Source organism: Phalangium opilio, unplaced genomic scaffold (genome assembly GCF_054372755.1).
Source record: "Phalangium opilio isolate 3A_F unplaced genomic scaffold, DU_Popi_V2 ptg000063l_1, whole genome shotgun sequence".
Lineage (NCBI taxonomy): Eukaryota > Metazoa > Arthropoda > Arachnida > Opiliones > Phalangiidae > Phalangium > Phalangium opilio.
This window is the reverse complement of record NW_028324180.1, coordinates 9,399,191-9,412,501: the sequence shown is the minus strand read 5'-3', so window position 1 is coordinate 9,412,501 and position 13,311 is coordinate 9,399,191. Positions and strand designations below refer to the sequence as shown.

At 38.9% G+C, this 13,311-nt stretch overlaps 4 non-coding genes across 4 annotated transcripts; all 4 read right to left on the bottom strand.

Moving 5' to 3' along the window:
• Positions 1 to 4,124: 4,124 nt before the first annotated feature.
• On the bottom strand, positions 4,125 to 4,206 carry TRNAP-CGG (transfer RNA proline (anticodon CGG)). The gene has a single exon. It is a non-coding gene; the product is annotated as a tRNA-Pro (tRNA).
• A 524-nt stretch (positions 4,207 to 4,730) lies between these two features.
• Positions 4,731 to 4,812, bottom strand: TRNAL-UAG (transfer RNA leucine (anticodon UAG)). Its single transcript has one exon. It is a non-coding gene; the product is annotated as a tRNA-Leu (tRNA).
• A 374-nt stretch (positions 4,813 to 5,186) lies between these two features.
• Positions 5,187 to 5,268, bottom strand: TRNAL-CAG (transfer RNA leucine (anticodon CAG)). The gene has a single exon. It is a non-coding gene; the product is annotated as a tRNA-Leu (tRNA).
• Positions 5,269 to 6,646: 1,378 nt separating this feature from the next.
• TRNAL-UAG (transfer RNA leucine (anticodon UAG)) lies at positions 6,647 to 6,728 on the bottom strand. Its single transcript has one exon. It is a non-coding gene; the product is annotated as a tRNA-Leu (tRNA).
• Positions 6,729 to 13,311: the final 6,583 nt, after the last annotated feature.

Sequence of the window (13,311 nt, the reverse complement as noted above, 5' to 3'; positions counted from 1 at the left end):
TTGACAAATCATTAGGTGACCATTTAACCTTTATCTTGTCCACTAACATCTTTATTTGGCTTTCCGAAAATACTGTTCTTAATATTTCCGCATTCTTTTCATTCAGTATTTTTTTTCTTCATCTTTTCTTTTTTTACTTCTTTCTGACTCGTATATATACATCTGCCTGGCAATTTTTATCGTTATATTTCCAATACCTAGTGCTTTTGACTTGCCTTCTCCAAGGAGTATTTTACTTTCAAGCTACTTGTATGTCTGGAACCGTTCCCACAGAATTCGAAAGTGGTGAATGGAGACGGTATCGATAACCGATTCATTTTTTACTGTTGCAGTAAAGGCTCGTTTACATGTGCGCGAGAATTAAGCTTAAAGCGGATAGTAGAAGTTGAAAGTCGAATCTTTTTCTCGCGCCTAAAACAATCGCGTCTGCCAAAAGCGTTTGTTCCCGCTGCTCCACCCGCTCCTTCGTTTACATACGAGCTGGGCGGTAGCATGAGCAGAGTTGCCTTTCAGTCGGAAGTTAACAACTAAAATGGCGTCGACTGTCGTTAGTTTGCTTCTGGTTAAAAAGAAACTATTGCTTTTGAAATACATTCGACATTTATAACAAAAATTGAATGGAACGTCGTTGGTGGGTACATCCTATATGGAGATATAGAAACAAAGAAGGCATATCAAACGATATTCGGTTCTTGGCTATTATTGGCTTGGAAAATCACGTGACTCTTTGCGACAAGCAAACATGAGCTGAAAAATCTACCACGGCAGATCGGAGCTCATTCGGAACACCCGCTTCATCTATGAGCAACAAGCGCGACTTAAAAAGTTCTCGCTTGTTTGTAAACGGTACGCCTAGGGACCGCAAACCCCAATACGCCTCAGCTTTACGCTTCGACTTTTTCCATTTCTCGCGCACATGTAAACGAGCCTTAAGACACGTCGATGCCAATAATGCTTCTGCTCTATAACGACGCGATTGTCTCTTCGTTGCAGTTTATGCTTCTATGTCCTTGTCGGCCGCAATTATAGCAAGCATTGTGAAAACCACCGCGGCCTCGTCCGCGTCCACGTTCCTCTTGCCTTGCCGCGTACACCTGAGGTTTCTCTTATTCCTTTTTATCTTGTGTACCTGATAATCCCGAAGAATAAGCAGCCGATTCTGCACCTGCCACACGTTGCACTTTTCTTGCGTATTCTATTAATAATATCTCTTGTACTACATCAGGTACAAATTTACTATCATCATACCGATAAATCTCAGAAAACTATGGATTGATATGAGTCCGGTAACGTGCCAATCATCATAGTTGCATATTCCGCATCTCTAACTTTATTTCCAGCTTCCGCAAGTTGTAAATGAACGTTGCTCAAACGAGCAAGAAAGTCAGGTAATGGTTCTCCATCCTTTTATCGAAAAATTCAGTCAGTAAGTTGCCAACTCTTGCTCTGGAAGTTGGTTCATATCGCTTCTGTAAGGCATCCCATAATTCGTGTGATATTCTCAGGCTTGGATACAAACTTCTTGTGTCGGGGGAAATGGCTCAGGTTATTGTTCCAAAAGCCCTTGACTCTCTAGTTTTAAAACTAAGTATCCTCTCGGGACTTGCTCGCGGCTCGGGGGCTTTTTCCAATTTGGTTACTATCTCCCAGAGTCCTCGTTCCCGTAGTAATAACTCTATTTCATATTTCCATGTTCTGTAGTTAGATGAATTTAACTTTACCACCGGATGTACTGAATTGTGCTCGTCCGCTATCTTGATTAGGCTTAGCATCGTGTAATCACAGATAAAACCACGCACTGCTACCACTTGTTAAGGCTTGTTAGGCTTATCTGTGAATCCAATTGTGATACTATTCAATAATGACGCCGTAATTAGAAACATACTGGTTAGTAGAACATGGTTTACTAAATATATAGTGAAGTATTAGTTTAAACTGGAGAAAAATACTGACTATCTCATCTCAACTCTGGTTACCAATTGAACTGCCTTTCTAATGTTATCTTGGGAAGAGAACATGAATAGCCATAAGGTCGTCTGCTAGAGATATTCGGTTCAGTTCTGTTAAATTATTTAATGTGCAATCAACAAAAACCGGTTGTGTTAGATTTTGAGCAGGAAGTACGTCACATTTGAGAGTCCTTTAAAAGAAACGAAATTGGGAAATTGGCTAAATAAAATAGGAATTTTACCATTTTTTTAAGAAAGGGTATAAACTAGTTATATCCACGTAATGAACACAAAAGTCAAATCAGACGAATAAGCAAGAGCTTCATTTTATTAAACTTTAAAATATATGAATCTGATAGAGGAGGGATTCGAACCCATGCCCTCGAAAAGACTTCGGCCTAAAATTTGCGCCTTATACCAATCGGCCACTCTCCCAAAACGCACAATACAACTCACATTAATAAGCAAAAGCTTCCTATTATTAATTATAGAAAATACATCAGTCTTATAGAGGTAGGATTCGAACCAGCGCCTACGAAGAAACTGGTACCTGAAATCAGCGCCTTAGAACACTCGGCCACTCTGCCTGAAAGAAAAAGTCACCTCAGACTAATAAGCAAAAGCTTCATATTATTTATCTTAGAAAACAATATAGGCTGATAGTAGTGGGATTCGAACCCACGCCTAAGAAGAGACTGGTGAATAAAACCAGCTCCTTAGACCACTCGGCCACTCTACCTGGAAGCAACAGTCACCTCAGACTAATAAGCAAAAGCTTCATATTATTTATCCTAGAAAACAATGTAAGGTAATAATTGTGGAATTCGAACCCACGCCTCCGAATAGACTGGTACCTGAAACCAGCGCCTTAGACCACTCGGCCACTCTACATGAACAAACAAGTCAGAACAGACTAATAAGCAAGAGCTTCACTTTATTAAACTTTTAAACTACATGATTCTGATAGTGGTGGGAGGCGAACCCACGCCCCCGACGAGACTGGTGCCTTAAACCAGCGCCTTGGACCACTCGGCCACTCTGCCTGAAAAAAACGTCACCTCAGACTAATAAGCAAAAGCTTCATCTTATTAATCCTAGAAAACAAAATAGGCTGATAGAGGTGGGATTCGAACCAAAACCTCCGAAGAGACTGATGCCTAAAACCAGCGCCTTATACTACTCGGCCACTCCACCCGGAAGCAACATTCACCTCAGACTGATAAGCAAAAGCTTCATATTATTTATCTGTGAAAACAATATAGGCTGATAGTGGTGGGATTCGAACCCACGCCTCCGAAGAGACTGGTACCTGAAACCACCGCCTTTGACCACTCGACCAATCCACCTGAAAACACTAGTAAACTCAGTCTATTAAGAAAAATCTTCATTTTACTTTTCTTAGAAAACACATCAGAATGACAGTTGTGGGATTCGACCCCACGCCTGCGAAGAGCCTGGTACCTGAAACCAGCGCCTTACACCACTCGGCCACTCTACCTGAACACAAAAGTCAGATCAGACGAATAAGCAAGAGCTTCATTTTATTAAACTTTAAAATACATGAATCTGATAGAGGAGGGATTCGAACCCATGCCCTCGAAAAGACTTCTGCCTAAAATTTGCGCCTTATACCAATCGGCCACTCTCCCAAAACGCACAATACAACTCACATCAATAAGCAAAAGCTTCCTATTATTAATCATAGAAAATACATCAGTCTTATAGAGGTAGGATTCGAACCAGCGCCTACGAAGAAACTGGTACCTGAAATCAGCGCCTTAGACCACTCGGCCACTCTGCCTGAAAGAAAAAGTCACCTCAGACTAATAAGCAAAAGCTTCATATTATTTATCTTAGAAAACAATATAGGCTGATAGTAGTGGGATTCGAACCCACGCCTAAGAAGAGACTGGTGCCTAAAACCAGCTCCTTAGACCACTCGGCAACTCTGCCTGAAAAAAAAAGTCACCTCAGACTAATAAGCAAAAGCTTCATCTTATTAATCCTAGAAAACAAAATAGGCTGATAGAGGTGGGATTCGAACCAAAACCTCCGAAGAGACTGGTGCCTAAAACCAGCGCCTTATACTACTCGGCCACTCCACCCGGAAGCAACATTCACCTCAGACTGATAAGCAAAAGCTTCATTTTATTTATCTGTGAAAACAATATAGGCTGATAGTGGTGGGATTCGAACCCACGCCTCCGAAGAGACTGGTACCCGAAACCACCGCCTTAGACCACTCGGCCACCCTACCTGAAAACAATAGTAAACTCAGTCTATTAAGAAAAATCTTCATTTTACTTTTCTTAGAAAACACATAAGAATGACAGATATGGGATTCGACCCCACGCCTGCGAAGAGCCTGGTACCTGAAACCAGCGCCTTACACCACTCGGCCACTCTACCTGAACACAAAAGTCAGATCAGACGAATAAGCAGGAGCTTCATTTTATTAAACTTTAAAATACATGAATCTGATAGAGGAGGGATTCGAACCCATGCCCTCGAAAAGACTTCTGCCTAAAATTTGCGCCTTATACCAATCGGCCACTCTCCCAAAACGCACAATACAACTCACATTAATAAGAAAAAGCTTCCTATTATTAATCATAGGAAATACATCAGTCTGATAGAGGTAGGATTCGAACCCGCGCCTACGAAGAAACTGATACCTGAAACCAGCAAGAAGACAACTCGGCCACTCTACGTGGAAGCAAAAGTCACCTCAGACTAATAAGCAAAACCTTCATATTATTAATCCTAGAAAACAAAATAGGGTGATAGAGGTGGGATTCGATCCCACGCCTCCGAATAGACTGGTGCCTAAAACCAGCGCCTTAGACCACTCGGCCACTCTACCTGAACAAAAAAGTCAGATTAGACTAATAAGCAAGAGCTTCACTTTATTAAACTTTTAAACTACATGATTCTGATAGTGGTGGGATTTGAACCCACGCCCCCGAAGAGACTGGTGCCTAAAACCAGCGCCTTAGATCACTCGGCCTCTCTACCTGGAAGCAACAGTCACCTTAGACTGATAAGCAAAAGCTTCATATTATTTATCTTAGAAAACAAAATAGGGTGATAGAGGTGGGATTCGAACCCACGTCTAAGAACAGACTTGTGCCTAAAACCAGCTCCTTAGACCACTCGGCCACTCTACCTGGAAGCAACAGTCACCTCAGACTAATAAGCAAAAGCTTCATATTATTTATCTTAGAAAACAATTTAGGCTGATAGTGGTGGGAATCGAACCCACGCCTCCGAACAGACTGGTACCTGAAACCAGCGCCTTAGACCACTCGGCCACTCTACCTGAACAAATGAGTCAGATCAGACTAATAAGCAAGAGCTTCACTTTATCAGGAGCAGATGACAATGGAGTCTCGGACGCTAGCTTCCACAATATAGAGGGCAATGGCACCCGCGTACGTCACAGCTGTAGCGGTATCGTTTGCCATAGAGGCGCTATCAGACATTATTGCAGACGATGCTTTTGGTGGATTATATCTGGCACCAAAGTCTGCTGGGAATTTTTTTGTAATAACGGACTAACAGTGGCTACTGAGGTTCGCCTTATCCGATCGCGACATAAATATACACAATATAATTACTTTATTCAAACGTCTGTAACCGTTGGTATTAAGATAAAAGATAAGACTACATTTTGTGACTTTAAACCTACTAAATAGCCAAATTATGGCCAAACTAGCAGAGAAACCCATGTAAGCCAAGGCTTAAGTAACAATTTGTGCCCACTGGAATGATTTGGCTCGGGTTTTCGAAAGATAAAATCAAGGTTTTAAAAGATGCCGAAACACAATGTAATAAATGTGTTTTAGGGCCAAAATATTCCGTATTTCTTTTGAATTAATTGAGGTTGGAAACGAAATCACTGTCTCTAACTTTTTGGGTTTTAAAAGATCGTGAGTGATTTCTTTTCCCAACTTCTTGTAGCTATCATTTAATTCAAGAAGAAATTTAGAAAAAATTGCCACTGAAACACATTTTAGTTTTTTAATAGTGAACAAACGTTACTCGCTGCGCTTTTCATTATCAATTTTAGTCTAAAAAAGATTAAAAAGCCGTTGAAATCCATTTTATAACTCTAATACTCGTTAAGCCTAGGCTAATTATAAGCAGACGATACGTATTTTTAAAGAGAGGCTCCAGACGCGATTTCCCAGATCTCCTTTCGAGACTTTGCAGCCACGCTATTGGTTGGAAAATAAAGCTCCTATTTCCTACTAGAGGTGGCACTGGCGTAATGATTTTGGTTAATAACCGTGACGTTCGCGGATCCCATTGCCCTCTACATTATGGAAGCTAGCGTCCGAGACTCCTTTGTCATCTGCTCCTGACTTTATTAAACTTTGAAAATACATGATTCTGAGAGTGGTGGGATTCGAACCCACGCCCCCGAAGTAACTAATGCCTAAAATCAGCGCCTTATACCACTCGGCAACTCTTCCTGAACACACAAATCAGATCAGACTAATAAGCAAGAGCTTCACTTTATTAAACTTTGAAAATGCATGATTCTGACAGTGGTGGGATTCGAACCCACGCCCCCGAAGTGACTAATGCCTAAAATCAGCGCCTTATACCACTCGGCAACTCTACCTGAACACACAAGTCAGATCAGACTAATAAGCAAGAGCTTCACTTTATTAAACTTTGAAAATACATGATTCTGATAGTGGTGGGATTCGAACCCACGCCCCCGAAGAGACTGGTGCCTAAAACCAGCGCCTTAGACCACTCGGCCACTCTACCTGAAAACAATAGTAAACTCAGTCTATTAAGAAAAATCTTCATTTTACTTTTCTTAGAAAACACATCAGAATGACAGATGTGGGATTCGTACCCACGCTTGCGAAGAGACTGGTGCCTAAAACCAGCGCCTTAGACCACTTGGCCACTCTACCTGGGTGCAACAGTCACCTCAGACTGATAAGCAAAAGCTTCATATTATTTATCTTAGAAAACAATATAGACTGACAGTGGTGGGATACGAACCCACGCCTCCGAAGAGACTGGTACCAGAACCCAGCGCCTTAGACCACTCGGCCACTCTACCTGGAAGCAACAGTCACCTCAGACTAATAAGCAATAGCTTCATATTATTTATCTTAGAAAACAATATAGGCTGATATTAGTGGGATTCGAACCCACGCCTAAGAACAGACTTGTGCCTAAAACCAGCTCCTCAGACCACTCGGCCAGTCTACCTGGAAGCAACAGTCACCTCAGACTAATAAGCAAAAGCTTCATATTATTTATCCTAGAAAACAATATAAGCTGATAGTGGTGGGATTCGAACGGACGCCTCCGAACAGACTGGTACCTGAAACCAGCGCCTTAGACCACTTGGCCACTCTACCTGAACAAATAAGTCAGATCAGACAAATAAGCAAGAGCTTCACTTTATTTATCCGTGTGGGATGGACAAAGACCAGAAGATGGTGGTGTGAGAACTCAAGTTGAGGAGCCATTTCCGTTACTGTGAAAGCAGTTCGGAAATGGAGAACACGTTTGCTCCGATTTGGAAACTGCGAACGCGGTCATGTGGGTGTAACAACACAACACAATTGGGGGTCATATTATTCCAATTTCTACATTTGGGGATAGGCTTCGATGTAAAAATGCTAAAAAAATGAAACAAAAAAAAATACTTCAGAGATAATAAATAGGATTATTCCTCATTGTAACCCAATAATAACTTTAGATGTATGGTTCCCTTGAAGTGTAGCTTCTCGGTGGATGTCTCGTCATCATTGGAATCTTGTAATGATAATTACACCCTAAAGGAAATTAAGTAAGAACTTAATTATTAAAAAATGAATTCATTTAAGTTAAACTTTTTTATGGTTTTCAAGTTCCTAATTAGTTTAATTAGAGTTAAACTTGAATTAAGAATATTTGAAGCTCATAGTTTTAAGTGCCTTGATTTATTAAAATATAATAATTTCTGTTATATATATTTCTTCGAGGACCGCGGGGCAAGGTAGTACTAACCTGGGTTGAAAGTTGGTTATATTCTAATGAAATTGAGATTAATTTGATTAAATTCAATTGTAGTAAAAGTATGAAGTTCTGAGAGAAGTGCGGACTTCTCTGAGATGCCTGAATGCGCTTTCGCAACGTAAATACAGCTTTTTTAGTTGAAATACAGGAGCCTTTGTTAGTTGAAGAAAAATGTTGATGGAAGTCACTCACTCTAAGAAAGAGGTGTAAGTCTACACCTTTTTAACTCTTTTTGATGGTGCTAAATTCAACACCATTTTCAGTATTGGTTTACAACCCAAAGGGTGGTAAATCACACACACAAGAAAATGGAGTGTGCTTTAACGCCTTTACAATAAGTATATACGGGTCGAAATTTGACACCGTTTCAGTTGTTCCTTTACACCCCTCAAAGGATTTAATAACACTTTTGAGCAATTAGTGTCAAAGATAAGAATAAAAATTGTGCAACCCAGGTACATTTAACACCTTCGTAACTCTTATTTCGCACTAAAATTAAATTTTTTTCCGAGTTTAAATAACACTTTTAAGGGTGACGCATAACACTTTAAAGAGTGTCGCATAAAACCTTTAAAAGTGTCGCATAAAATCTTTAAGAGTGTCGCATAACACCGTTCAGTGTCGCAAAACACCATTCAGTGTCGCAAAACACCATTCAGTGTCGCAAAACACCATTCAGTGTCGCATAACACCTTTCTCAGTGTCACATAACACCTTTCTTAGTGTCGCATAAAATCTTTAAGATTGTCGTATAACACCTTTAAGAGTGTCGCATAAGGAGTCTACCCATTCAACCGAATACCATTGGAACGAATCCCATTCAACCGAAAATTTCTAGCCAGTATCTTAAAATCTAGCCCAATGGCGGTTATTAATTAAAAGGGAATATTTTCCCATTCAATCGAATCCCATTGGAACGAATTCCCTTCAACCGAAAGTTCCAAGCTAGTATATTAGTTTATTTGATTTCGAAGTGGTCTGCGTCCCACCGTGGTCTAGGGGTGTTGCGCGAAAATTTAGTCACTCGTATTGGGAGAGCTTAATTACCTTCGAACCCGACTGAAAAAAAAGTCCGAAAGTTTTTAGATAGAACTTTGAGAATGTTCGTTCAACACGCGCGGATTTAAAATGAGGATACTACAACCAAAAAAAACGACTTTAGTAAAATTAACAAAAACAGTTTCTTTAATAGTAGCTTAAAGTATCCAGCTCTGAGTTTACAATTAGATATCATTCACAAGGCGGACTCACAGACGAATCCCTAAGGCGGACTCAAAGAAGAATCCCTAACCTATTAGGCTGAATGACAACATCGCAACTAACGTTTTAAATTCCCAATACTTCCTTATATAGTAATCTAGTTGCATGGGCAAGAATATTTTTTAGAGTTACAGTATTTTTTAAACAGGGTCGCTTACAGGAAAGATTAAGCTATCGCAAGGTAATTTAAAAAAATATAAAATACTAAAAATAAGATTATTTTTTCGGTAATCTAATAAAGAACTAGATTTTTGATTTAACACAAGCTCCCCCCCCCCTTGAACATTTAGTGTTCAAGAAAGATTTTAAACCGATCAGTTCTGATATGGACGCAGTTCCAAAATTTTGCCCAGAGGTTGGACCAGTTAGATATATCCCCTTTGAAACGTTGCATTTTCCACTTTGGAAGTCTCACATGAAGTTCCCGCGAGGCCGACACACCTCCGTACTTCCAGACAGCTTGCAAACAATTTTCATCTTGTGGATTAGGTTGAGACGAGAGTCCATGCATTGGTGGGAGATCTGGGTTGATTAGCGTTGACGACGTGGATCCAGCTGGATTTGCTCGTAGATTTTGAACTAAGGAAGTTCCTCGTTGTTTAAGACGATCGTGTAGACGCTGGACAGCACCACGAACCTCAATGATTTCGTCATTGTCCTTAATACAGGTCTCGAACTCCTTTTTCTCTTCTTCAGGGTTATCGATAAGACGCTCCACGGTAGCGTTTAGTAAGATCAGTTTCTTCTCCATATCGTTGAGAAGTAGAATGCCATTTTGAAGGTGATCGAGACAAGGATTTCCATCACCCTTTTCTTTCTGAAGCGCAGAGGTAGTCTTCGTTCTGGAAGCTCGCAATGGTTTACGTTTTCTTGTTGTTTTTGCAAATTCTCTGGCGGCAAAGTCCGGATCTTCTGGCTGTTGTTGACCCTCCATGGTATTAAGGTTAAATCGGCATATCCTCCCGGGTTTCGGCACCAAAATGTTGCGCGAAAATGTAGTCACTCGTATTGGGAGAGCTTAATTACCTTCGAACCCGACTGAAAAAAAAGTCCGAAAGTTTTTAGATAGAACTTTGAGAATGTTCGTTCGACACGCGCGGATTTAAAATGAGGATAGTACAACCAAAAAAAAACGATTTTAGTAAAATTAACAAAAACAGTTTCTTTAATAGTAGCTTAAAGTATCCAGCTCTGAGTTTACAATTAGATATCATTCACAAGGCGGACTCACAGACGAATCCCTAAGGCGGACTCAAAGAAGAATCCCTAACCTATTAGGCTGAATGACAACATCGCAACTAACGTTTTAAATTCCCAATACTTCCTTATATAGTAATCTAGTTGCATGGGCAAGAATATTTTTTAGAGTTACAGTATTTTTTAAACAGGGTCGCTTACAGGAAAGATTAAGCTATCGCAAGATAATTTAAAAAATATAAAATACTAAAAATAAGATTATTTTTTCGGTAATCTAATAAAGAACTAGATTTTTGATTTAACAAGGGGTAAAGCGTCGGATCGACACGCAGAAAATTTTCGTTCGAATCTCCATGAGGAAGGTGAGTTTACTAAAATCGAATTATAAGTATAATTCTGAATAATCGATAATAATCGAATTTAAATTCCTTGCAGGTGCTGAATTTAGAAGGCGAATTTATAATTCAGCAGTATTAAGGATTTCACAACGAGAAATATAGCATTGTTAGGTTGAGTTACAAATTGGATGTTTTAGCTGGGGTATTTTATTTTGGTTTTTTAGGTTATGTTTGGTTAAGTTAGGTTAGTAATATTTTATAAATCATTTAACAATTATACGCCTTTTCCAAAATATTGATGTTTAACTTCATTGACTTCTCAAATAATATGCCTTTTCCAAAACATTACTGTTATTTTAGGTTACGTTTGGTTAAGTTAGGTTAGTAATATTTTATAAATCATTTAACAATGTTACGCCTTTTCAAAATATTTATGTTTAGCTTTATTGACTTCTCCAATAATATGCCTTTTCCAAAACATTACTGTTATGTTAGGTTAGGTTTGGTTAAGTTAGGTTAGTAATATTTTATAAATCATTTAACAATGTTACGCCTTTCCCAAAATACTGATGTTTGTATTCATTGACTTCTCCAATAATATGCCTTTTCCAAAACATTACTTTTATGTTAGGTTAGGTTTGGTTAAGTTAGGTTAGTAATATTTTACAAATCATTCAACAATGTTACTCCTTTTCCAAAATGTTAATGTTTAGCTTCATTGACTTCTCAACTAATATGCCTTTTCCAAAACATTACTGTTATGTTAAGTTACGTTTGGTTAAGTTAGGTTAGTAATATTTTATAAATCATTTAACAATATTACGCCTTTTCCAAAATATTGATGTTTAGCTTCATTGACTTCTCAAATAATATGCCTTTTCCAAAACATTACTGTTATGTTAGGTTTGGTTTGCTTAGGAGGACGTCTCTTCCACTTTGGAGCGGTTATACACTTCAAGTAAGTGTATCCCTTATGGAATGAAAAAATAAAAAAATAAACCATCAAATTCTACTCTATTATTTGAGTCTTTTTGGGTCTGCAATATTGCCAATGTTTTTGAGTTTTACTATGAGCTATTAAATCGCTATAGTGAGCTCTTAAGTTTTGATTGCACAAACGATATCTTGCCTCCTCATCTCCCTCATTTCCAGGTATAAAGTCTTTTAATATTGGATCTTTCACCCACTCCTTGTTAATTTTTTTTATATTTCGCCCATTTACCCATGACTAGTAAAACTACTGACGCTGACTTTTAACTTAAAATCCAAATTCTTTATTACTTCAACTTTTTTATCAGAGACTCAATTTTAGAATTCCAATATCCCGCTTTTTGTAGAAGCAGTGTCAAAGAGAGAGAGAAGTAACTACAACGGTTAATCGGTTACGGACCTGCCCGATCTCTCTCTCTCGCGCAAACCAGAGCCAGACGTCACGTGATCCGGACCGTACTTCGTTTTTTTTCCTGTCTGGTTTTTTTCCTCTCTGTTGCGCTGATTGCGCATGTGCGGAACTCAGTACATGGGCTGACGGAGAAAGCGAAAAAAACCAGAGAAGTTTCATTACGACTAATACGGATCACGTGACGTCGGGCAGGTGCGTGTGAGAGATTTTTTTTATTTTATTTTATTTATTTATTTACAATTGCCCACAGAGTCATCTGAGTGGCATAAGCATGAGCAGCGATAATATTAGGCGTTTGCCATGAGAGATAACAGAATTTTTAAAAGAAAACAATTAATTAAAAAATACAATTGGAATGGATTGAACTGCTGTCTCTAAGGTAAGGTAGAGCAATTTTGAGGAAACGATGAAGTAGCAAAATAAACCGCCCAACAGCCCAACGAAAACTTTCTCGTGAATGAACATTGAAAGAAGCCCAATTGGGCTGGAAAATAGCCCAACTGGCAGCCCTGAATATTGGGTTAATTGGAATAGGAGAACTGGGAATTGGGTTGAATGAGGTTTGGGTAAATGGGAATTGGGTGTTTTAAATTGTGTGAAATGGGAAGTAACCGAAATTAGTACCCAAAAAGTTATTAGTGCAATATGACCTTTAAATTTTCAAATATTTACGTACAAAATATAAAAACATTAATTGGCTAAAATATTTTTATAAGAAGATAACTATAGAGGCTTTTTAGACCAAATTACTGCAATAATTTACCGCCAAATTTGGCTACATTTAGGTTGAATGGGCCAGGAGCATATCAGCGTGTTTGTCCCTCAGTTAAGCTATCACTCCTTGATTAAGATCTGTGACAATTTTTCCGAAGACAATCATCATGTTTGAGAAAAATTTCAAACCCTCTATTTCCACTTTGTTAGGAAAAACCAGGGCTATCTGCTCGGCCATTACCACAAAAGGTGTACTTCTTCAAGGGATCTGAGAGTAGTAGTTTTTCTTGTTCGCTGACCCAGAACGACATGGTTTTTATTAGAAATGAGCGAAAACATCCAACACCTTTTCTATTAGAGGATGAAACATCCTTTGATAAATGAAATACATTCTTGTCGAAAAAACTTAAAATATGAAGTT